Raw genomic sequence first — 24051 nt, 5'->3', positions numbered from 1 at the left:
TTAGGTGGGAACTATCTTCACAAAATGTTGAACACAATACTGCTTGCATATACAGTTTGTTAGCTTATGTCTTTTTATTGGGGAGTTGAGTCTGTTGATATTGAGAGATTATAAAAACTAATGATTGCTAATCCTGTTATGTTGTTGTAGGTGGCATTATGTGTATGTGATTCTCTCCTTTTGGTTTTGTGATGAGATGATTAATTTCTTGTTTTATTTTGGGTGTAAGTCCCCTCCTGATGTTGGAGTTTTCCTTTTCGAATTCACTGTATAGCTCCATTGATATAAAGATTGCCTAAATTTGGTTTGGTCATGGAATATTTTGGCTTCTCCATATACGATGATTGAGATTTTTGCATGATATAGTAGCATGGACTGGCATTTATGCTCTCTTAGAGACTGCATGTAATCTGTCCAGGCTCTTCTGGCTTTATGGTCTCTGTTGAGAAGACTGGTATAATTTTGATACATCTGCCTTCATATGTTACTTGGCCTTTTGCCCTTACAATTTTAATATTTTTCTTTGTTCTGTGTATTTAATGTATTGATTATTATGAGTTGAGAGGATTAACTTTTCTCGACTATTCTATTAATCATCTATATGCTTCTTATTCATTTATGTCCATCTCTTTCTTTCAGTTTGGGAAGTTTCTTCCCATGATTTTGTTGAATACATTTTCTGGTTCTTTGATTTGAGCATCTTTTTTTCTCTTTTATTACTATCATTCCTATGTATAGTCTTTTTATTGTATCCTGGATTTCCTGGATATTTTGGGTTATAAGCTTTTCATTAGTTTGTTTTTTTGTTTTTACTGTTTTGAATTTTCTTTGACTGTTGTATAAATATATTCGAAAGTATCTTCTACACCTGAGATTCTCTTTTCTATCTGTTGTATTCTGGTGGTGTATTCTACTGCATTTCTAGTTCCTGACCTACTTCTCAGGTTTTCCATAACCAGAATTGCCTCCATTTGTGTTGTCTTTATTGTTTCAACTTTCATTATTAGGCTTTGGACCATTTTGTTCAATTCCTTCCCCTGATTGATTTATTTAAGGTATTTTTTTTTGCTTCCATTTTAAGGGATTCTACCTCTTTGCCATTGTTTACCTGAGATTCTTTCAGTGAGATTTTTTTTTACATTCTTCTTTTTTTTTCTTTTTTTTTTCTTTTTTCGGAGCTGGGGACCGAACCCAGGGCCTTGTGCTCGCTAGGCAAGCGCTCTACCACTGAGCTAAATCCCCAACCCCTTTACATTCTTCTTAATGGACTCTATTGTCTTCATGAGATATGATTTTATGTCAGTATCCTTGCTTTCAAGTGTGTTATTGTATTCAGGTCTTGCTGTACGTGGAGAATTTCATTCAGATGATGCCAAAGTACATTGTTTTCTGTTGCTTATCTTCTTGAACTTCCCTCTCTCCATCTGTCTAACTCCCCTGTTAACTGTCTTGGATGTCTCTTTCTGGAGCCTGCCTCCTGTGTCCCTAGGTTGCTGCAGGTATCCTCTGAGTTCTGATGACTTGTCTATAGTAGAACTTCTGGGAGGTCTTTACAATGTAGGGTCTTCAGCAAGGCAGGCTGGCAGAGGATCTATTGCCCTGGCTGCAGTGAATATCCCGGATTACCTCATACTGTGGATTCTTCAAGGGACAGAAAAGACTGATGATCTACCCTGGATGGAAGGGAGATGGAGTTTGAACAGAGGAGATGGGCCCAGAGTATCCTGGATTCTTTGGCATTCCTAGCAGCTGTGGTTATTTGGAAGGATTTCTTACCTGTTATACTGGGTGTAGTAAATCTCCTGGGAGCTGCTCAGACCATGGGGTCTTTGGAGTGGCAGAAAAGTTCATGATCTGTCCTGTGAGAAGACAAAGGACAAAAGGAACAAATTATTTTTTAAGAATTTCATGCATTCATGTACAATGCTTTGAACTATGTACACAGAGAACATGTATGAAAAGGTAATAACAGACCCCCCCCATTATTATCTATAATTTCAAATTATCACTAGACACTTTCAGGGCTCTGAGTCCCTTAGCTTTAGCACAGAAATTCTTGCCCACTTGCCCAAGAACTAACCAACTCTACTTCCCATTTTAGGCCATTTTTCTCAAGGAAGTTTGTCAAGAGGTCAATGAAGAAAATAAATTGTCTACAACATGAACTTGACAACTCTCATTGTTTTGTGCCCAATGTTTTAAGAAATATTTTAAAGTACTCACATGAGAACTGCTTTTCTTGGAATATCTAGATTGATGAAATTCCTAAATGTTGAATATGAATAGCACTTGGAATAAGTATACAATCTATTAAGAAGAACATGTGAGTCTAGCATAGATGTCTTGTTATAATGTAGATGATTATTGAGTTTTGTAAATTATAGAGTACTATTTCACATTTTAACCAGAGGCCTCAGAAAAAGATTAATTGTCTTTTGACAATTTGTCATCTATTAATGGAAATTTGTGTTATATTTTTAGCATAAAGTGATTCAATGCCACTGAACATAGAGAACAATCCCAGTTGCACAGTGGATGCAAAATATATCAAGAGCTTTGAAACTTTCTCTGTTCTCTGTTGGTATCAATACATTTTTTTCTTTTCTTTTATTAGATATTGTCTTTATTTACATTTCAAATATGATATTCATTTATGTTTTCCCCTGCGGAAACTTCCTATCCTATTCCCCTTCCTTTGCTTCTATGACAGTGCTCCCCTACCCATGCTCCCACTTCCTCAAACCACCCTGCCCTGCTGTTCTTCTATATTGGGGCATAGAACCTTCACAGGACAAAGAACCTCTTCTCCCAGTGATGCCCAACAAGTCCATTTTCTGCTATATTTAAAGCTGGAGGCATGGGATGCTCCATTGTACACTTTGGTTGATGCTTTAGTTCCTGGGAGCTCTGAGGAGGTCTGGTTGGTTTATATTATTGTTCTTCTTATGGGGGTCGCAAACCCCTTCAGCTTCTTCAGACGTTTCTCTTAATTTTCCACTGAGGACCCCATTCTCAATGCAATGGTTGGCTGTGGGTATCCAACTCTGTATTTGTCAGGTTTTGGCTGAGCCTCTCAGGGGATAGTTATATCAGGGTCCGGTCAGCATGCACTTCTTGGCATCAGAAAAAGTGTCCAGGTTTGGTGACTGTATATGGGAAGGATCCCCAGTTGGGACAGTCTCTACATGACATTTCCTTCCGTCTCTGCTCCACACTTTGTCTCCATATTTCCTCCTGTGAGAATTTTGTTTCCTCTTCTAACATGGGGAAATGGATCCACACTTTGGTCTTTCTTCTTGAGCTTCATGTGGTCTGTAAATTGTACCTTGAGTATTCCAAACTTTTGGGCTAATATTCACTTATCAGTGAGTGTATACCACAAGCCATCTTAGTGCTAATATCCTGACTTTTTCTACAAGTGAGGGTGACTCTGTCTCCCGAAATGCAAACATGGAAGATGGAGACTGAGTAAACTGTATAACACATCTGAAATTTGGAAAATAAAAATCAAGAACTATGAAATTAATAGTATAATGTCAATATTACCTTCAAATCAAGAAACATTAATCATAGTTTTAAGAAATTTCCCAAGGCAAAACTTCCTTGCTTTGGAGCCAGAACTGATCAAAGTCCTTCATGTCCATGCTGTGTTAGAAAATGACCCCTCTGGAGGATATGAACAACTGTTTAAAATGTACTGAAGGCAGGGGTCTGTGCTCTCATTAAGTGGAAATCTGCGGTTGGGTAGATCTGAGCCCAGGAACTGAAATAGCTTACTCTGTGAAAGCTCATTCCTCCTCATTCCTACTACAGCAACACAGTATGTTCTTACTTTAGGCCTAAGAACATGTTATTTCTACTGGCTGTGGAATATGTTCATCTTTTCCCGAATACTTTCTTTACACACATTTTTATACTCCAAGAAACTACAACCAAGTTTTCAATGTCTTACCATTGGTAAAATGTAATATTGCTGGAATCATAGAAAGTTCCTTTTGGGTATAAATAGCTAACTTTCCTTCTCTTCCTCTTCCCCTTCCACTCCACTTCCCCTTCTCCTCATTTTCCTCCTCTTCTTCCATGTCTTCCTCCTTTTCTTTCTCCCTTCTTGTTTCGGATATTGAATTTATTCTGTATCAATGTATCATAAATTTTAGTTAAAGGGGTGTTGTTTTGGTATTAGAAAGAAACAGATTGAGTTGGTTGAGATCATATATATAGGAAATAGCAGGAACAAAATTCATGGAGCTTGATGCCAAAACCTGTGTCAGCACCCACCGATGCTCTATTTTTTTCCAGCCACTTGTGGTTCAACATTTCCTGACTACTCAGGTAAAGTAGTCTATGAATTCAGGAAAATAACATGTCTAGTATGATTCACAGAGAATACCACCAATCCTAACTTTCTCATGGGTGCTTTAGAGCCTAACTTAGTTCCTCACATTCATGTGGCAAGTACTGTTACATATGAATTATTCTTAATATAAATGTAAACAGAAATTAATCCATAAGCTGCATTTATTTACCGTATGCTAATACCTAATTACTTCACAGAGAAACCAAAATTTACTTACAACTGCACCTTAATTGCTGAACATTCAAGTGGTATACTTTGAACTTCTATGAGAATCTGACTCCCAGTCCCATCTCATGATAATTGACATTATTATTATGTTCGTTCTTTCGACACTTTCTTCAAGGCTGTGATTCCTCCATCCTCTCTCCTCCTCTGACTCTCTTTCTTCCTTTCTCTTGCTTGCAAATATCCAAAGTTATTCACTGTTCGGCCTACTCATTAGGTAATCAGCATTTAATGAAAAGACAGAGAATTAATGGTAAAAATTGTTTACACAAAGTTGAGAGGGAAGATTCATAGTGTAATTACAATTATAATTACAATACTGTGTTAATGTGAGAGCAGAGAAATCATAATTTGAACAACCCAAGTGTAAATATTACATAGTGTACAAAATATTATGCCTACACACTTTATCAACTGAAACATTCCCTTACCCCTTCCCCATGTACATTTGTGGAAATATGATAGTTTTTGCTTTTACACTTAAGTCAGTTTACATTTTTAAAAACTTCCCAGTACAGATTGTAGCAGAGGAGGCCAATGAGGAAGTTCTCTTTGAAGTAAGAAAGTATAATAGTGACTTCAATCAGAACAATAGCAGCATGGAAAAGATTCAATTCATTTTAGTATAAAGCTTTGAGTTCTTTTCCACAGCAATATCAGATGCCAAGCATTGTGTTTCAGTATATGGTCCTGCTTAGGAAGCCCAAATACACAATCAAAATATTTACCCTCTCAAGTTCCCTTACAGTTGAGGAGGCCACATAGAAAGCACTGGCTCATGAAATATAAACAGAAATACAATAGAGATTTTGTTATTGAACTTTGCTTTTATGATAAAAGCACTCCATGTTGCCTGAACAAGACATAAAATGGAAAAGGAACATCCATTTGTGACAAACTGCAAGATATAACAGGCAAAAGGGAAAGTGAGTCATATCCAGGATGCTAACTGGATGCTAACCTGGATACTGCGACTCTGAACCAATACTATACTATTTTCTCTGGACCTTCTAAAAATCCAAGGATAAAAAGACCCAGATTGGTTCTGCCACCTGTGCTGGAGTTCTGTGGCACACATCTGCACAAAATTTCTTTAAGGCATAGGCATGTAATAAACACTTAGAAATGCTGCATCTTTGGGTTTTCAAAACATCTCTACAATGTATGGAAACTTACGTCTATGTAAAAAAATTTGACAATGAACATTAACATGTACACCTATGTCACTATCTACACATATGGCTAATTGGGTACAAACTAAAAAGAAAAAATCTAACATTACAGTTAAAGTTAGAGCTAAAACAAAACCACTTAAAATAGTAACTTATGATGAGTTGAAATAGCAATAATTAAATAATGAAAGAAAAAATGGAATCTAATTTTCCTGGCAACCTACTACTAAACTGTTTAACAGACCATTACAAAACAAACAAACAAACAAACAAGCAAACAAACAAAGAACCATCACCCATCACCCAGTACTTCGCAGTCCTAGGGTGAACCTGAAGAACAAATCTGTCACGAGCAACATGGTTTATAAAGAAAGACAGAATCTATGGTTCCTAAGCTGTTGTCTTTATGTAACTTGTCTATTCAGAAATAGCCTCATTTCTACCATGTAGACCTGTATTAGAATGTCGTGGGGTTTTAAATACTTTGAACTATATGTACCTAAAGTTAGGATTTGTTCTGCCTTCTGTTATGAAGCATGTGAGCTTCCATGCTAGCTCTGATTTTAGTTACACATATCTGTACCAACATAATGTTCTCTGGCTGCTTTGTGGTATTGGATTCTTTTCACTTTCTCTTAACTCTAACCATGGTATTTCAAGTTGAGGAGTTACTTACTCTTACCAAGGAGTAATTTACTCTTTTGAAGCCAATGTGCTAATTAAAATTGCATATCTAAAACCAAGAAATCTCTTCTTGATGAGAGAACACAGCTTTCAACTTCTGCTTAGGGAAATGCATAGAATTTCACATTTATTACTGAATGTATTGTTACCTAAAATGTAAGTTTTGATATATTATTATTTGAAATATGTTTAGTAAAATGAAAGTAATCATCTTTGCTTTATTTTAAATTTAGAATTCAATGGTAATGAGTGTATATGTTTGTTTTAGGTCACTTAAGTGCCCATAAAATCACCCTTACTCACTCCATGTTAAAAGGAAGACAAAATCCTGAGCAGACATCCTAGTTTTCTCTAACAAGTTTATTAAGTGAACTCCTGCAAAAGTTATGGTTCTGTTCTACTGATGGTAGATGGAGAAGAATACCCAGCAGAGCAATAAGGAACAAGGGATATTGAGGGACATAGGGTAAAATTAAAGACACAGGCCAGAAAGTTGTGGTTGAATGTTTAAGATTGATATAAACAAAAATAAATATGTGTGAAAATACCCCAAGAAAACCTGTTGCTTTGTCTTTAAATGGAGAAAAAGAATTAAACATAGTTGTGTCTACCTACTAAAGAAAGCCTATGACTGTTACTGGATACTAATTTTTTTTCAGCAGTTGAAAAATTTCAGTGTTAATGTGCAAATTGGTTATCAGCTTACTTATTTCTTAAAATATACAATTTAAAAGTTAAATATAAAAATTCGAAGTCATGGATAAATCTGTGGAAATTAATATTCAATATTAAAAATATTATATTACATATTATATTATAAGGAATATACATTATCAAACTAAATATTTTAACAGACTTCATTGAAGTTTTTAATAAATATAATGCTATCTACTTATTAAAATAAATTAACTACTAAATTCAAAGATAAATTAATGCATAAGGAAGTGAAAATTGAAAACATGTTTATATACAAGATGGAATATTTTACAATTTTGTATAATTCTAACTGTGCAATGAAATAAGAAGCGTCTGTGCTTCAAATGTAATGCCATGCTAACTAAAATATACACAAAGAAACAACCTTGAACGTAAATACAAGAATAAATATCAAAGGCAACAAAACCAAGTTATGGATTTGAACTTCTTTTCTACTTTTACTTAAAAATAACTGTTGATTAATTCAAAGTGATGGACATACAAATGCCACTTGTTGAAAAATATCTAAAGCAGAAGAAACATAACTGTGCAGGATCAAAGAACTTTTTCCAATTGAATGTAAGTTTGTACTGGTCCACTGACGCTAACCTAGAGGAGCCCTAGAAATAGTTTAGGAAGCGTATGGATGTTTGGTTCCTATTTGTTTGCTTGTTTGAATTTGGTACCAGTACAAGTTTGTGCCAATGCCCTGGATGGCTCTGTAGTTAAGGGTCACTCTTTCCATTGGAGACACAGAAAGGACTGCTGGAGACCGGGTCATCACAATATCAATCCTCGAGTCTAAAGCAACATCTGAAGCATTTGCATGATAAAAGGGGAAATATTCTTTTGGAAATTTCAGGTATAAATAATAAAATTCCTTTTTGACTCAGGATCATACAAAATGAAAACTGGACATTGAAATGTAATACTCTACCATTTTAATTTGTTCAGTCACCTTACCTGAAATCCAGAAGAAACCCAATGACAGATGGGAACAGCATCTTTCTATTTTATTTCCATCATGTATGCTGATCATGGCACAGAACAGAAGAGAGTATTCTTAAAGTATTCCAAGAGGCAGATGCATCAGATAAAGGAAAACCTATGCAAGTGATACTGATTTAATATTGTTTGATGTACCAAGACTGTCAAGAGAACAGGGTACTTAGCCCTTCTTTGTATACACTATAGCTCTGTTTCCTGAATATTTCATTAAATGTTGATAATTATGAGATGTGCATCATCTATATATAGAATTGGTCAGTGAGTACAGTATAATTCAGTTTTCATACAGGTAGAGCCAACTGGAATGTACAGCAACTCAAATTGTATGACCATGGCTATGTTTTTCCCATTCTTGTTTCTCACAGTATAGTCAATGTATTTCTTCATAATCTGAACATCTTCTAAAGCCTCACAACATATTATTCTATAATACTAAATATCAATGAACAAGAGACTACAAAGATTTTAGGTGTTAGTAGCATATTTTACCTTCAGAGAGGAATATAAACCTTAAAAATCTATGAGTTTAAACAGAGTTCTGAATTTTAAATGCTTGTTTTCCCATTTCAGATTAAAAAATATACATTGCAATATTTTATTGAGTATTTCTGCATCAATATTCATAAGGGAAATTGGTCTGAAGTTCTCTTTGTTGTTGGGTATTTGTGTGGTTTAGGTATAAATGTAATTGTGGCTTCATAGAAGGAATTCAGTAGTGCTCAATCTGTTTAACTTTTGTGGAATAATTTGGACAGTATTGGTATGAGGTCTTCTATGCAGGTCTGATAGAATCCTGCAATGAACCCATCTGGACCTGGGCTCTTATTCGTTGAGAGACTGTTAATGACTGGTTCTATTTCTAATCCAAGAACACTTCAAAACAATCATCCATCATGATAAAGTTGGCTTCATCCCAGTGATGTAGTGATGGTTTAATATACAGAAAACCATCAACATAATTCACTATATAAACAAACTGGAAGATAAAAACCACATGATCATTTCATTAGACGCTGAGAAAGCATTTGACAAAATTCAACACCCCTTCATGATAAAAGTCCTTGAAAGTATAGGAATTCGAGGCCCGTACCTAAAAATAATAAAAGCCATATACAGCAAACAAGTAGCTAATATTAAACTAAATCAGGAGAAACGTGAATCAATCCCACTGAAATCAGGGACTAGACAAGGGTGCCCACTCTCTCCCTACTTATTAAATATAGTTCTCAAAGTTGTAACCAGAAAAATCAGATAACAAAAAGAGATCAAAGGGATACATGTTGGAAAGGAAGACATCAAAATATCACTATTTGCAGACAATATGATAACTTATGTAAGTGATCCCAAAAGTTCGAACAGAGAACTACTAAACCTGATAGACATGTCAGCAAAGTGGTTGGATATAAAATTAACTCGAATAAATCAGTAGCCTTCCTCTACACAAAAGAGAAAAAATCTGACAAAGAAATTAGGCAAAGACACCATTTATAATAGTCCCAAATATTATAAAATACATCAGTGTGACTTTAACCAAGCAAGTGAAAGATCTGTGTGATAAGAACATCAAGCCTCTTAAGAAAGTAGTTGAAGAAAATCTCAGAAGATGGAAAGATCTCCCATGCTCATGGATTGGCAGGAATAATATGGTAAAAATGGCCATTTTACCAAAAGCACTCTAGAGATTCAATGCAATCCACATCCAATTAGCAATCCCATTCTTCAGAGAGTTAGACAGAACAATTACCAAATTCTTCTGGAGTCATAAAAAACCCAGGATAGCTAAAACTATCCTCAAAAATAAAAGGACTTCCGGGGGAATCACTATCACTGAACTCAAGCAGTATTACAGAGCAATAGTGATAAAAAAAATGGATGGTATTGGTAAAGAGACAGGCAGATAGACCAGTGGATTGGAATTGAAGACCCAGAAATGAACCCACACAGCTATGGTCACTTGATTTTTGACAAAAGAGCCAAAACCATCCAATGGAAAAAAGATAGCATTTTCAGCAAATGGCGCTAGTTCAACTGGAGGTCAGCATGTAGAAAAATGCAGACCGATCCATTCTTATCACCCTGTACAAAGCTTAAGTTCAAGTGGATCAAGGACCTCTACATCAAACGAGATACACTCAAACTAATAGAAGAAAAAGAGGGGAAGAATCTTAAACACAAGGGCACTGGAGAAAGTTTACTGAACAAAACACAAGTGGCTTATGCTCTAAGGTCAAGAATCGACAAATGTGATCTAATAAAACTACAAAGCTTCTGTAAATCAAAGGACACTGTTCTTAGAACAAAACGGCGATGAACAGATTGGGCAAAGATCTTTACCAATCCTACAACTGATAGAGGGCTCATATCCTAAATATACAAGGAACTCATGAAGTTAGATGGCAGGGAGACAAATAGCACTATTAAAAAATGGGATTCAGAGCTAAACAAAGAATTCACAACTGAACAATGCCAAATGGCTGAGAAGCACCTAAAAAAATGTTTAACATCTTTAGTCATAAGGGAAATGCAAATCAAAACAAACCTGAGATTCCACCTCACACTAGTCAGAATGGCTAAAATAAAAATCTACAGTGACAGGAGATTCTGGCAAGGATGTGGAGAAAGATGAACACTCCTCCATTTTTGGTGGGATTGCACACTGGTACAACCATTCTGGAAATCAGTCTGGAAGTTCCTCAGAAAATTGGACATTGAACTACCAGAGGACCCAGCTATACCTCTCTTGTACATACACCCAAAAGATGCCCCAACACATAACAAAGACACATACCCCACTATGTTCATAGCAGCCTTATTTATAATAGCTGGAAGCTGGAAAGAACCTAGATGCCCTTCAACAGAGGAATGGATACAGAAAATATGGTACATCTACACAATTGAATGTTACTCAGCTATCAAAAACAATGCCTTTATGAAATTCATAGGCAAATGGATGGAACTGGAAAATATCTTCCTGAGTGAGGTAACCCAATCACAGAAAAACACATATGGTATGCATTCATTGATAAGTGGATTTTAGCCCAAATGCTCAAATTACCCTAGATGCACGAACTCATGAAACTCAAGAAGGATCACCAAAATGTGAATGCTTCACTCCTTCTTTAAAAGGAGAACAAGAATACCCTTGGGAAGGAATAGGGAGGCAAAGTTTAAAACAGAGGCTAAAGGAACACCCATTCAGAGCCTGCCCCACATGTGGTCCATACATATACAGCCACCAAACTAGATAAGATGGATGAAGCAAAGGCTGACAGGAATCAGATGTAGATCTCTCCTGAGAATCTCAGCCAGAATAGGGCAAATACATAGGCGAATGCCAGCAGCACACCACTGAACTGAGAAAGGGACCCCTGTTGAAGGAATCAGAGAAAAGACTGAAAGACCTTGATGAGGCTTGAAACCCCATATGAACCACAATGACAACCAAGCATAGCTTCCAGGGACTAAGCCACTATCCGTAGTCTTAACATGGACTGACTCTGGGCCCAACTGCATAGGTAGAATAAATAGCCTAGTAAGGGCACCAGTGGAAGGGGAAGCCTTTGGTCCTGCCAAGACTGAACCACCAGTGAATGGGATTGTTGGGGGGAAGGCAGTAAAGGGAGGAGGATTGGGAGGGGAATACCCATATAGAAAGGGAGTTGGAGGGGTTAAGGGGATGTTTGCCTGGAAACCGGGAAAGGTAATAACAATTGAAATGTAAATAAGAAATAGCCAATTTAATAAAGATGGAAAAAATTAAGCATTACATCTCGCATGTCTTATCACTGTGATGAAGAGTCCTTGGTAGTTGATCAATAAACAATAGAGAGCAACGATTAATTTGCCATGTTATCTAAAAAATAGTATTATGAAGAGCTATAAATCCAGAGAGGTTGAACAAGTTAATACGATAAAGCAAGAAAACTTTCAATAGGGTCATGTAATGAAATAGAATATATTTTTTAATAATAAAAAGGGTTGAGATTTGTGACATTGCTTAATAAAGATTCAATTATTAAGATTCTAGTTTAATACTATGAAATTATCAGAAAATACAAACTACCCTCTTTTTGAGGCCAGGAATTCTTAGGAAACTATATTTAATTAACTGTGAGTATTACCTACACTGGGGATGCTAGACTTGTCAAAGTTTATGGTTTGGTGATATTTAACAGTGGTCATACTTAAACTGGAAATGATAGCTTTATTATTAATCTGTAGAAGATAAAATTTGTGTCTTATTTTTGAGGACATATGTGCAATAATATATACCTGAATATAATAGTAAAGCCTTTAATTACCCTCCCATTTTCATGTTGTGTCGAAAAATACTAATACAAACGCAGAGTTCCAAGAAAATGGATTTTGTCAAACAAATTCATGGTGTTCAGGGAAGTGCTGCATAGATATACGTCATGTTCTATTACTAGCAAAATCAGACAATTCCAATAATCAGACAATTAAAATAAGTATCATGTGAGCTGATGGAGGAAAGAAACGTTATGTTGATGGTTATTCAAAATGGGTATATACTAATCGGCCTCACGTGAATAAAGGTGTAACTGTGATATTCATCTATTCTGAAGCAAGGGTTCATGAGGTAAAGTAGGGATTTCAGCTATATAGATTGAAATTAAGAAAATCAATGGACTGTGTGGTAACCCAAATCAGAAGATGTGCACATCACAGTAGAAAAAGATTTCTATGAGGTGATACATTTTCTGTGAACTTCATGGCAGAAAAAGACTCACAAAGGATGTTTTACCAGTACCTAGATGTGGAGAATGAAATGTGCTAGAGAAGAGGTTCCTGTGTGTAGGCTATGACTGACTACATATGTGACAGGGAGCAAAGAGTAATAGGAAAATTTGTTTCCAAAGATATTTCTCATATTCATACTTGGATGAAGTTGCCTTATTAAGAAAACCAAAAGCAATAACAAAGGAAATAGTTTAGCACCCACCAGCTTAACTTAGAGGAGGGTTCACCTGAAAGGAGGGCTAGAAATGAAAAGTCCAGGGGAAAGAGGAACATAGAGCCAAGACAGTGTTCTGATCAAGGCTCAAAGTTTAATATTCAGTAGTGTATACAAAGGGAAACCCAAAAAGCCCACCTCTAGAACAGTAATGCAGGGTAGCAACAGCACAGCAGGAATCCGATAAGTTTTCATTTCATGTCATCTTGATAATTCTGGTATATCGAAGCTTGCAGCTGCAACCAAGGCAAATGTTTCTGTTCAGGCCTATTGTACAAACATTCAAGGTCTGCTTAGTCTGACTGTCGTCGGGCATGTTTATGGTCAAGCCATGTCAGGTTCAAGCCTGCCTGGTGAATATCTAAGGTCTGATTAGTTTGTATGTGCTAAGGAAGTCACAAGAGGGAAATGTTAGACTCTTCTTAAAGAACAATGAAAACTGTAAATCTGAAATTTATAATGACACCTTAGACATATGCTATTCCAGGGCAAATTCACAGTGACAGCTTTGGCCCTTTTTAAAAATGTATCCATATGAATGTTTTATTGCACACATGTATGTACACCATTGTACCTTTGGAGATCAGAAGTGGGAATTAAATACCCTGGAACTGAAGTTATACCAGGTTATGCTGTCATATAGCTGTTGAGGACCTAGCTCAGATTCTCTGACAAGAACAAGAAGGAGTTTAGTCTGCTGAGCAGTCTTTCCAGCCCCTGTCCCATTTTGGTAAAAAAAATTGTAGAATGCATAATTTTTGTCTTTTAATATTCTTCAACTCCAACTATCTAGCACTGTGAAGCTTCAGAGGACAGTGTACAAATACATATTCACAAACTTGAAATTGATGTTATTTTTAAATTAGGAAACGAGATTTCTGCCTGCTTAAGCAAACAAAAACAAAAGTGATGAAACAATCAAAGAAGTATACAAAAAAGTAAACAAATAGACTAACCCCCACAAATGATGCATATCTTAAAAAAAAGATTATGACAGTGATTATAAAGTTTTCGAAACACTGATCTAGTGTTTCACTTCTCCCAGGCAACCAGTGTGTAAATAGGCAGTCATATTATGCTGTGAGAATGCCATGAAAACCACATTCACATATTGTAAGTCTATACTTTATCTCTAGCTATCCAAAATTCAGTAATAGCAAACATATATTACTCTGCTGTCACACTGAATGACAGCCATAGACTTTTAAACAGGTCTGAACGTAACAAGATTGGACAGCCTGGATATTTCAAGTAGAGAGTTATTTATTCTGATAGAAAAATTGAGAATACTATTTAGCATCTACTTCTGTAACTCAATTAAGCAAGTTAATACCTATTATTAATATTCTATCTTCTTGAATTAAAATAATCACTTATTTCAATATTTGGTGTGACTTCTGGTTTAGTTTATGCATCACAACACACATCTACATGTGTCAGGTGTATAGACTTCTGTTATTAAGGAATCACTAGAAGTAATTACATACCTACAAAATTGTAGTGATAAGCTTGAGAGTTGGATGAATAATCACCTTGTGAAATTCACAAAAGTCTCCAGGTAATCTTCAAAGCTTTGTTGAATCTGACAAATCCTACCATAACATTAAAGGAGAAACAAGAATGTGGGACAATTTTCACTTTCACTTCTACTTCTATGAGCAGTTTTTGTCATTATGTGTATCACTGTGGTACAAACTATATCCTTGCAGACAGTAGTAAGTTGCAAAATCTTCAGACTGCAGGTGACTGATGGTAAAGGAAAAATCTGTCCCTGACCCACTGCCACTAAACCTGGATGGAGTTCCTGGTTGCAAAGTGGATGCATAATAGATCAGGAGCTGTGGGACTTCCCCTGGTTTCTGCTGGTACCAAGCCATCTTGTTGTTAATATCCTGACTTGCTCTGCAAGTGAGTGTGACTCTGTCTCCCAGAGATGCAGACAGGGAGGTTGGAGACTGGGTAACCTGGATGGCACATCTGCCACCTGAATTTGGAAAATAAAAAAAAGCACCCATTCAATTAACCATAGTATGACAGGATTGCCTTAAAATGCAAACAACAGTAGTCACAATGTTTTAAAAGATTTCCCAATGCAGTCCCTACTTACTTGGAAGCAAAAGTATCATCAGCCTCAGGAAATGAGCAGAGACTCTCATGTTCATTCCTTGTTATTATTAGGACTGACCTTTCTGCCAAATTTGACCAGTTCTTTTAAAAGTACTCAAGGCAGTGGGCTGTGCATAGGCAAATTAACAGAAACTGAGCAGGTTGATCAAAGTACAAAAGTAGCTCATCTCTGTATAAACACGGTCACTAAGTGTCCTCATTCTAACCACAGCAGCAAAGAGTGCATTCTTCCTTATGGCTGAAGAATATTATCTTTTTACTTTTTTACTTTCTTTGATCTGTTTCAGATTCAATATGTTTCCTAGTCCTTATGCTATAATATGAGAAATTTCCACCAAATTTTTAAGTTACTTCCATTTGGTACAGTTTAGTATTACTTGGATTAAAAAGAATACTACTTTGGTACAGTTATTTCACATTTTCTGTGTGAATTTCAAGAGCAAAGCAATCATGAGCAGTGTAATTTAAAATGAACAGAACCGATGACTCCTAAGCAGTCATCTCTAAACATCACTTCTTCTGTTCAGGATTATTTAGTCACATTCCCTTCTACTGTTGAGACCTAAAGTCGGATTAATTCTGCCTGATCTTTATCTCCTCTTTTATCAACAACAGAATAGATAGTAAAGAGAATATTTCAAGATCTACAGAGAGACAAATGTTCTAGCACAGTAAGCAGGTGTGACATGAGATAACCTCCTAGCTCTGATTTTCATTACCTATATCCATACATAGCATTCTCTGCCTGCTTCATGGAATTGAATTCCTTCCATTCTCTCATAATCTAAGGAATGTGTTTATATTCCCAGGTGATTGATAAGTTGAGCCAGGCAGAACTCTTTTAAGTAGAGTTTAATATCACCCCCTGGAAAACAGAAATTCTGCTTTATAAATAAAACACAACGCAAAAATAATAAACCATTTTAATATCATTTCTGATTGCAATTATCAAAAACAAAGTAGAATAAGAAAACAAACAAAGAAACATTAATCTAAATTTCCTGGATGCACATGATCAGTTCTTTATGTTAAACATTTGGTAAGTTCTGAGCTTCAAATTCTGGAGTGCTTCCCATGTTACCAAGTATCTTCTAATGATTTAGTTGTTTGAGACTGTTGAATCTTGTATTCAGAGCTTTCTCTTCTGCTAAAGCCATGTAGTCAAAGACATAAATTTCCCTTTCTACTGTGTATTAAAACCCTGTTCTATTTCTAGTAAACATCAATGGGTTCAGCTTTTGCTTATGTCACTTTAACAATATGACATTATAGTAGATGGATGATTGGGATTATTCTCAAAGAAGGCTTCACATAAAAAGATGATTTGAAAAACCCAAAATACATGAAATGGGGAAGAACATAGGGGATGTTGCAACCAAACTCTGAGTGTAAATTTAATACTCATATCTTGTATGAGATTTTATATGATTTGACAAAAGTATTATGTTATTTTAAATTTGTGTAAAAATAAGGAGAGGAAATAAAGATTCTGAAATATCATTAAAGAGAATATTAAAGCTACAAAAAAGTCATCTCTGTCAATAAGAGACCTCGGTTAGAGTATAATCCTCCTGATATCAAGTACCAAGCTTATATTCTTCTCAAAATGACAAAAAAAACTTCTGATACTTAAGGTACTGACTGATTCAGTAGTACTTCATTATGAAGTCCTTGAAAAACTAATACAATCTCAATGACAGTTTTCTGAATTTAACTGTGAATAAAAGGGTTACAAATCAATGTCATTTTATAAAGTAACTGCTATTCATTGCATAAAACTGTACAGAAGGTGGAAGTCTACAAAAGGCTTTAGATCTGCTCCAGAATGGAAATTAAAGATACAACAGCCTGTACATCAAGATCATGCTATTGCAAACAAAAATGTGGGAATAATTATGAAGCAAGAAATGTTCATGGGTGAGATTAAACTAATGTGTATTTCTTGATTATGTGGGGAATATGTACTAAAATCATAAATGATATGGACAGAGCCTGGAAAGATGCCTTCATGATTAGGAACATTTGTTCCTTTTGCAGAGGTCAATTGTACGATTCCCATTACCCTTAAGATGCATGGATTTGGTAGTTCTGATGACTGACTCTGACCTTTATAACACCAATCACATAGTTTTTATACACATATACATTCAGATAAAGCACTCAAACATGAAATAGAACTGGTTAAATCTTACCATTTTGTCATGTTATGACTTGTGTAGTAAGACTTGGTAATTTTTATTTTAATTTCCTCAGTTTCTGATGTTAGGTCTCCCTTTTAATTTTTGACTTTGTTAATTTGTGTACTCCCTCTGACCCTTTTAGTTAGTTTATGTAAATATTTGTCTGTCTTGTTGAATTTGTCAAATCATACATCATGGTTTTTGATTCTTTGTATTGTTCCTTTTGTTTCTGCCTGGGTGGTTTGAGCATTGAGTTTGAATATTTCCTGCCATCTAATCCTCTTTTCTGTGTTTAATTCCTTTTGTTCTAGAGGTTTCCATTTGCCATTAAGTTGCTAGGTTAGGCGCTCTTCTTTCTGTTTATGAAGGCACTTGTTACTATGAAACTCATTTCATTGTGCTCCCACCAGTTTGGGTATGTTTTGCTTTCATTTTCATTGAATTCCAGAAAGTCTTTATTTATTTATTCCTTCCTTCACCAAGTTATCACTGAATAAAGAGTTCTTTAGTTTCCACAAGTATGTTGGCTTTCTTTAATTTCTGTAGTATTTGGCATGCATCTTCAGTCTCTAGTTATGTGATAAAATGCAAGGGGTTATTTGACCTTCTTGTATCTGATCAGGCTTATTTTCTGTTTGACTATACGGTCAGTTTTGTTCTGTGAGGTGCAAAGAAACATGTAATTTCTTTTTGTTTTGGCATGAAATAATCTGTAGATATCTGTAAAATACATTTTTTTAAAACATTGCCCTTTGTGTGTCTGTTTACTTTCTGTTTCAAGGATCTGCCCATTGAGAGAGTGGAGTGTTGTGGGGTTCAATGTGTGATGTGAACTTTAGCATAGTTTCTTTGATGAATGTGAGTGCCCTTGCATTTGGAGCATAGTTTTTCAGAATTGATACAGTATCTTGGTGGACTTTTCTTTTGAGGAGTATGAAGCATCCTTCCTCATTTCTTTTGATAACTGTCACGGATTTTCTACTTTATTAGATATGGGAATGGCTTTTCCTGCTTGTTTCTTGAGTCCATTGCTTGAATATTCTTTCTCTAGCCCATTATTCTGAGGTAGTGTCCATATTTGTTTTTAAGATGTGCTTTGTGCATGTAACAGAATGATTGATCCTGTTAATATATCAAGACTGTTACTGTTCTTTTTACAGGAGAGTTGTCTACATTGATGTTGAGAGATATTAATGACAAATGATGGTTAGTTCCTGCTATTTGGAAATCAGAGGTGATACTATGGTGGTGTTATTCTCTCCTTTAGGAATTGTGAGATGATTAATTTCTTGGTTTTTTGGGGGGGAGTGGGGTATAATTACTCTCCTTAAATTGAAATTTTCCCTCTAGATCCTCTCTAGAGTTGGGTTAGTAAACATTGTTTAAATTTTGTTTTATCATTGACCCAAATTTTGTTTGGCTATTCCATCTACAATGATTGTGAGTATTGCTGGGTATAGTAGTCTGGGCTGGCATCTGTCTTTTCTTAGAGTGTACACTACATCTATCCAGGATCTTCTGGACTTTAGAGTCTTGCATTCATGTAATTCTGATAGTTATGTCCCCATGTGTTATGTTGCCTTTTTTTCCTTACAACTTTAGACATTTTTCTTTTTTTTCTCTTTTTTTTCCTTTTTTTTATTAACTTGAGTATTTCTTATATACATTTCGAGTGTTATTCCCTTTCCCAGTTTCTGGGCAAACATCCCCCTCCCCCCTAACTTATGGGTGTGACCCTCCCAACCCTCCCCCCATTGCTGCCGTTCCCCCAACAGTCTAGTTCACTGGAGGTTCAGTCTTAGCAGGACCCAGGGCTTCCCCTTCCACTGGTGCTCTTACTAGGATATTCATTGCTACCTATGAGGTCCGAGTCCAGGGTCAGTCCATGTATAGTCTTTAGGTAGTGTCTTAGTCCCTGGAAGCTCCGGTTGCTTGGCATTGTTGTACATATGGGGTCTCGAGCCCCTTCAAGCTCTTCCAGTTCTTTCTCTGATTCCTTCAACGGGGGCCCTATTCTCAGTTCAGTGGTTTGCTGCTGGCATTCGCCTCTGTATTTGCTGTATTCTGGCTGTGTCTCTCAGGAGCGATCTACATCCGGCTGCTGTCGGTCTGCACTTCGTTGCTTCATCCATCTTGTCTAATTGGGTGGCTGTATATGTATGGGCCACATGTGGGGCAGACTCTAAATGGGTGTTCCTTCAGTCTCTGTTTTAATCTTTGCCACTCTCTTCCCGGCCAAGGGTATTCTTGTTCCCCTTTTAAAGAAGGAGTGAAGCATTCACATTTTGATCATCCGTCTTGAGTTTTATTTGTTCTAGGCATCTAGGGTAATTCAAGCATTTGGGCTAATAGCCACTTATCAATGAGTGCATACCATGTATGTCTTTCTGTGATTGGGTTAGCTCACGCAGGATGATATTTTCCAGTTCCAAACATTTGCCTACAAATTTCATAAAGTCATTGTTTTTGATAGCTGAGTAATATTCCATTGTGTAGATGTACCACATTTTCTGTATCCATTCCTCTGTTGAAGGGCATCTGGGTTCTTTCCAGCTTCTGGCTTTATAAATAAGGCTGCAATGAACATAGTGGAGCATGTGTCTTTTTTATATGTTGGGGCATATTTTGGGTATATGCCCAAGAGAGGTATAGCTGGATCCTCAGGCAGTTCAATGTCCAATTTTCTCAGGAACCTCCAGACTGATTTCCAGAATGGTTGTACCAGTCTGCAATCCCACCAACAATGGAGGAGTGTTCCTCTTTCTCCTCATCCTCGCCAGCATCTGCTGTCACCTGAGTTTTTGATCTTAGCCATTCTCACTGGTGTGAGGTGAAATCTCAGGGTTGTTTTGATTTGCATTTCCCTTATGACTAAAGATGTTGAACATTTCTTTAGGTGTTTCTCAGCCATTCGGCATTCCTCAGCTGTGAATTCTTTGTTTAGCTCTGAACCCCATTTTTAATAGGGTTATTTGTCTCCCTGCAGTCTAACTTCTTGAGTTCTTTGTATATTTTGGATATAAGGTCTCTATCTGTTGTAGGATTGGTAAAGATCTTTTCCCAATCTGTTGGTTGCCGTTTTGTCCTAACCACAGTGTCCTTTGCCTTACAGAAGCTTTGCAGTTTTATGAGATCCCATTTGTCGATTCTTGATCTTAGAGCATAAGCCATTGGGGTTTTGTTCAGGAAATTTTTTCCAGTGCCCATGTGTTCCAGATGCTTCCCTAGTTTTTTTCTATTAGTTTGAGTGTGTCCGGTTTGATGTGGAGGTCCTTGATCCACTTGGACTTAAGCTTTGTACAGGCTGATAAGCGTGGATCGATCTGAATTCTTCTACATGTTGCCCTCCAGTTGAACCAGCACCATTTGCTGAAAATGCTATCTTTTTTCCATTGGATGGTTTTGGCTCCTTTGTCAAAAATCAAGTGACCATAGGTGTGTGGGTTCATTTCTGGGTCTTCAATTCTATTCCATTCGTCTATCTGTCTGTCTCTGTACCAATACCATGCAGTTTTTATCACTATTGCTCTGTAATACTGCTTGAGTTCAGGGATAGTGATTCCCCCTGAAGTCCTTTTATTGTTGAGGATAGTTTTAGCTATCCTGGGTTTTTTGTTATTCCAGATGAATTTACAAATTGTTCTGTCTAACTCTTTGAAGAATTGGATTGGTATTTTGATGGGAATTGCATTGAATCTGTAGATTGCTTTTGGTAAAATGGCCATTTTTACTATATTAGTCCTGCCAATCCATGACCATGGGAGATCTTTCCATCTTCTGAGGTCTTCTTCAATTTCTTTCTTCAGTGTCTTGAAGTTCTTATTGTACAAATCTTTTACTTGCTTGGTTAAAGTCACACCGAGGTACTTTATATTATTTGGGTCTCTTATGCAGGGTGTCGTTTCCCTAATTTCTTTCTCGGCTTGTTTCTCTTTTGTGTCGAGGAAGGCTACTGATTTATTTGAGTTAATTTTATACCCAGCCACTTTGCTGAAGTTGTTTATCAGCTTTAGTAGTTCTCTGGCGGAACTTTTGGAATCACTTAAATATACTATCAAATCATCTGCAAATAGTGATATTTTGACTTCTTCTTTTCCGATCTGAATCCCCTTGACCTCCTTTTGTTGTCTGATTGCTCTGGCTAGAACTTTAAGAACTATATTGAATAAGTAGGGAGAGAGGGGGCAGCCTTGTCTAGTCCCTGATTTTAGTGGGATTGCTTCAAGTTTCTCTCCATTTAGTTTAATGTTAGCAACTGGTTTGCTGTATATGGCTTTTACTCTGTTTAGGTATGGGCCTTGAATTCCTATTCTTTCCAGGACTTTTATCATAAAGGGGTGTTGAATATTGTCAAATGCTTTCTCAGCATCTAATGAAATGATCATGTGGTTTTGTTCTTTCAGTTTGTTTATACAATGGACGACGTTGATGGTTTTCCATATATTAAACCTTCCCTGCATGCCTGGGATGAAGCCTACTTGATCATGGTGGATGATTGTTTTGATGTGCTCTTGGATTCTGTTTGCCAGAATTTTATTGAGTATTTTTGCGTCGATATTCATAAGGGAAATTGGTCTGAAGTTCTCTTTCTTTGTTGGGTCTTTGTGTGCTTTAAGTATAAGAGTAATTGTGGCTTCATAGAAGGAATTCGGTAGTGATCCATCTGTTTCAATTTTGTGGAATAGTTTGGATAATATTGGTATGAGGTCTTCTATGAAGGTTTGATAGAATTCTGCACTAAACCCGTCTGGACCTGAGCTCTTTTTGGTTGGGAGACCTTTAATGACTGCTTCTATTTCCTTAGGAGTTATGGGGTTGTTTAACTGGTTTATCTGTTCCTGATTTAAATTTGGTACCGGTTATCTGTCTAGGAAATTGTCCATTTCCTGCAGATTTTCAAGTTTTGTTGAATATAGGCTTTTATAGTAAGATCTGATGATTTTTTGAATTTCTTTTGAATCTGTAGTTATGTCTCCCTTATCATTTCTGATTTTGTAATTTGGACACACTCTTTGTGTCCTCTCGTTAGTCTGGCTAAGGGTTTATCTATCTTGTTGAGTTTCTCAAAGAACCAACTTTTGGTTCTGTTGATTCTTTCTATGGTCCTTTTTGTTTCTACTTGGTTGATTTCAGCTCTGAGTTTGATTATTTCCTGCCTTCTACTCCTCCTGGGTGTATTTGCTTCTTTTTGTTCTAGAGCATTTAGGTGTGCTGTCAAGCTGCTGACATATGCTCTTTCCTGCTTTTTCTGCAGGCACTCAGGGCTATGAGTTTTCCTTTTAGCACAGCTTTCATTGTGTCCCATAAGTTTGGGTATGTTGTACCTTCATTTTCATTAAATTCTAAAAAGTTTTTAATTTCTTTCTTTATTTCTTCCTTAACCAGGTTATCATTGAGTAGAGCATTGTTCAATTTCCACGTATATGTGGGCATTCTTTCCTTATTGTTATTGAAGACTAGTTTTAGGCCATGGTCGTCTGATAGCACGCATGGGATTATTTCAATCTTTCTGAACATGTTGAGGCCCGTTTTTTGACCAATTATATGGTCAATTTTGGAGAAAGTACCATGAGGAGCTGAGAAGAAGGTATATCCTTTTGCTTTAGGATAGAATGTTCTATAAATATCCGTTAAGTCCATTTGGCTCATAACTTCTCTTAGTCTGTCTACATCTCTGTTTAATTTCTGTTTCCATGATCTGTCCATTGATGAGAGTGGGGTGTTGAAATCTCCTACTATTATTGTGTGAGGTGCAATGTGTGTTTTGAGCTTTAGTAAGGTTTCTTTTACGTATTTAGGTGCCCTTGTATTTGGGGCATAGATATTTAGGATTGAGAGTTCATCTTGGTGGATTTTTCCTTTGATGAATATGAAGTGTCCTTCCTTATCTTTTTTGATGACTTTTAGTTGAAAATTGATTTTATTTGATATTAGAATGGCTACTCCAGCTTGCTTCTTCTGACCATTTGCTTGGAAAGTTGTTTTCCAGCCTTTCAGTCTGAGGTAGTGTCTGTCTTTGTCTCTGAGGTGTGTTTCCTGTAGGCAGCAGAATGCAGGGTCCTCGTTGCTTATCCAGTTTGTTAATCTATGTCTTTTTATTGGGGAGTTGAGGCCATTGATGTTGAGAGATATTAAGGAATAGTGATTATTGCTTCCTGTTATATTCATATTTGGATGTGAGGTTATGTTTGTGTGCTTTTCTTCTCTTTGTTTTGTTGCCAAGACGATTAGTTTCTTGCTTCTTCTAGGGTATAGCTTGCCTCCTTATGTTTGGCTTTACCATTTATTATCCTTTGTAGTGCTGGATTTGTAGAAAGATATTGTGTAAATTTGGTTTTTTCATGGAATATCTTGGTTTCTCCATCTATGTTAATTGAGAGTTTTGCAGGATACAGTAACCTGGGCTGGCATTTGTGTTCTCATAGGGTCTGTATGACATCAGTCCAGGATCTTCTGGCCTTCATAGTTTCTGGCGAAAAGTCTGGTGTGATTCTGATAGGTCTGCCTTTATATGTTACTTGACCTTTTTCCTTTACTGCTTTTAATATTCTTTCTTTATTTTGTGCGTTTGGTGTTTTGACTATTATGTGACGGGAGGTGTTTCTTTTCTGGTCCAATCGATTTGGA

The 24051-nt window shown here is 36.4% G+C and overlaps 1 long non-coding RNA gene across 2 annotated transcripts; it reads right to left on the bottom strand.

Annotated features, from left to right (window-relative positions):
• Positions 1–811: 811 nt before the first annotated feature.
• On the bottom strand, positions 812–15308 carry LOC102551492 (uncharacterized). 2 transcript variants are annotated; one of them, XR_015687234.1, is made up of 5 exons: positions 15225–15304; positions 14605–15101; positions 13256–13353; positions 8098–8239; positions 812–1859 (listed from the first exon to the last, which is right to left on the bottom strand). It is a non-coding gene; the product is annotated as an uncharacterized LOC102551492 (long non-coding RNA). The 2 variants fall into 2 exon arrangements; XR_015687233.1 differs by lacking the exons at positions 812–1859; positions 8098–8239 and having other exon boundaries at positions 13194–13353; positions 15225–15308.
• Positions 15309–24051: the final 8743 nt, after the last annotated feature.

The sequence above is a fragment of the Rattus norvegicus genome, chromosome 4 (genome assembly GCF_021556685.1).
Source record: "Rattus norvegicus strain SHRSP/BbbUtx chromosome 4, alternate assembly SHRSP_T2T, whole genome shotgun sequence".
Classification (NCBI taxonomy): domain Eukaryota; kingdom Metazoa; phylum Chordata; class Mammalia; order Rodentia; family Muridae; genus Rattus; species Rattus norvegicus.
This window is presented reverse-complemented; position numbering and strand designations above follow the sequence as displayed.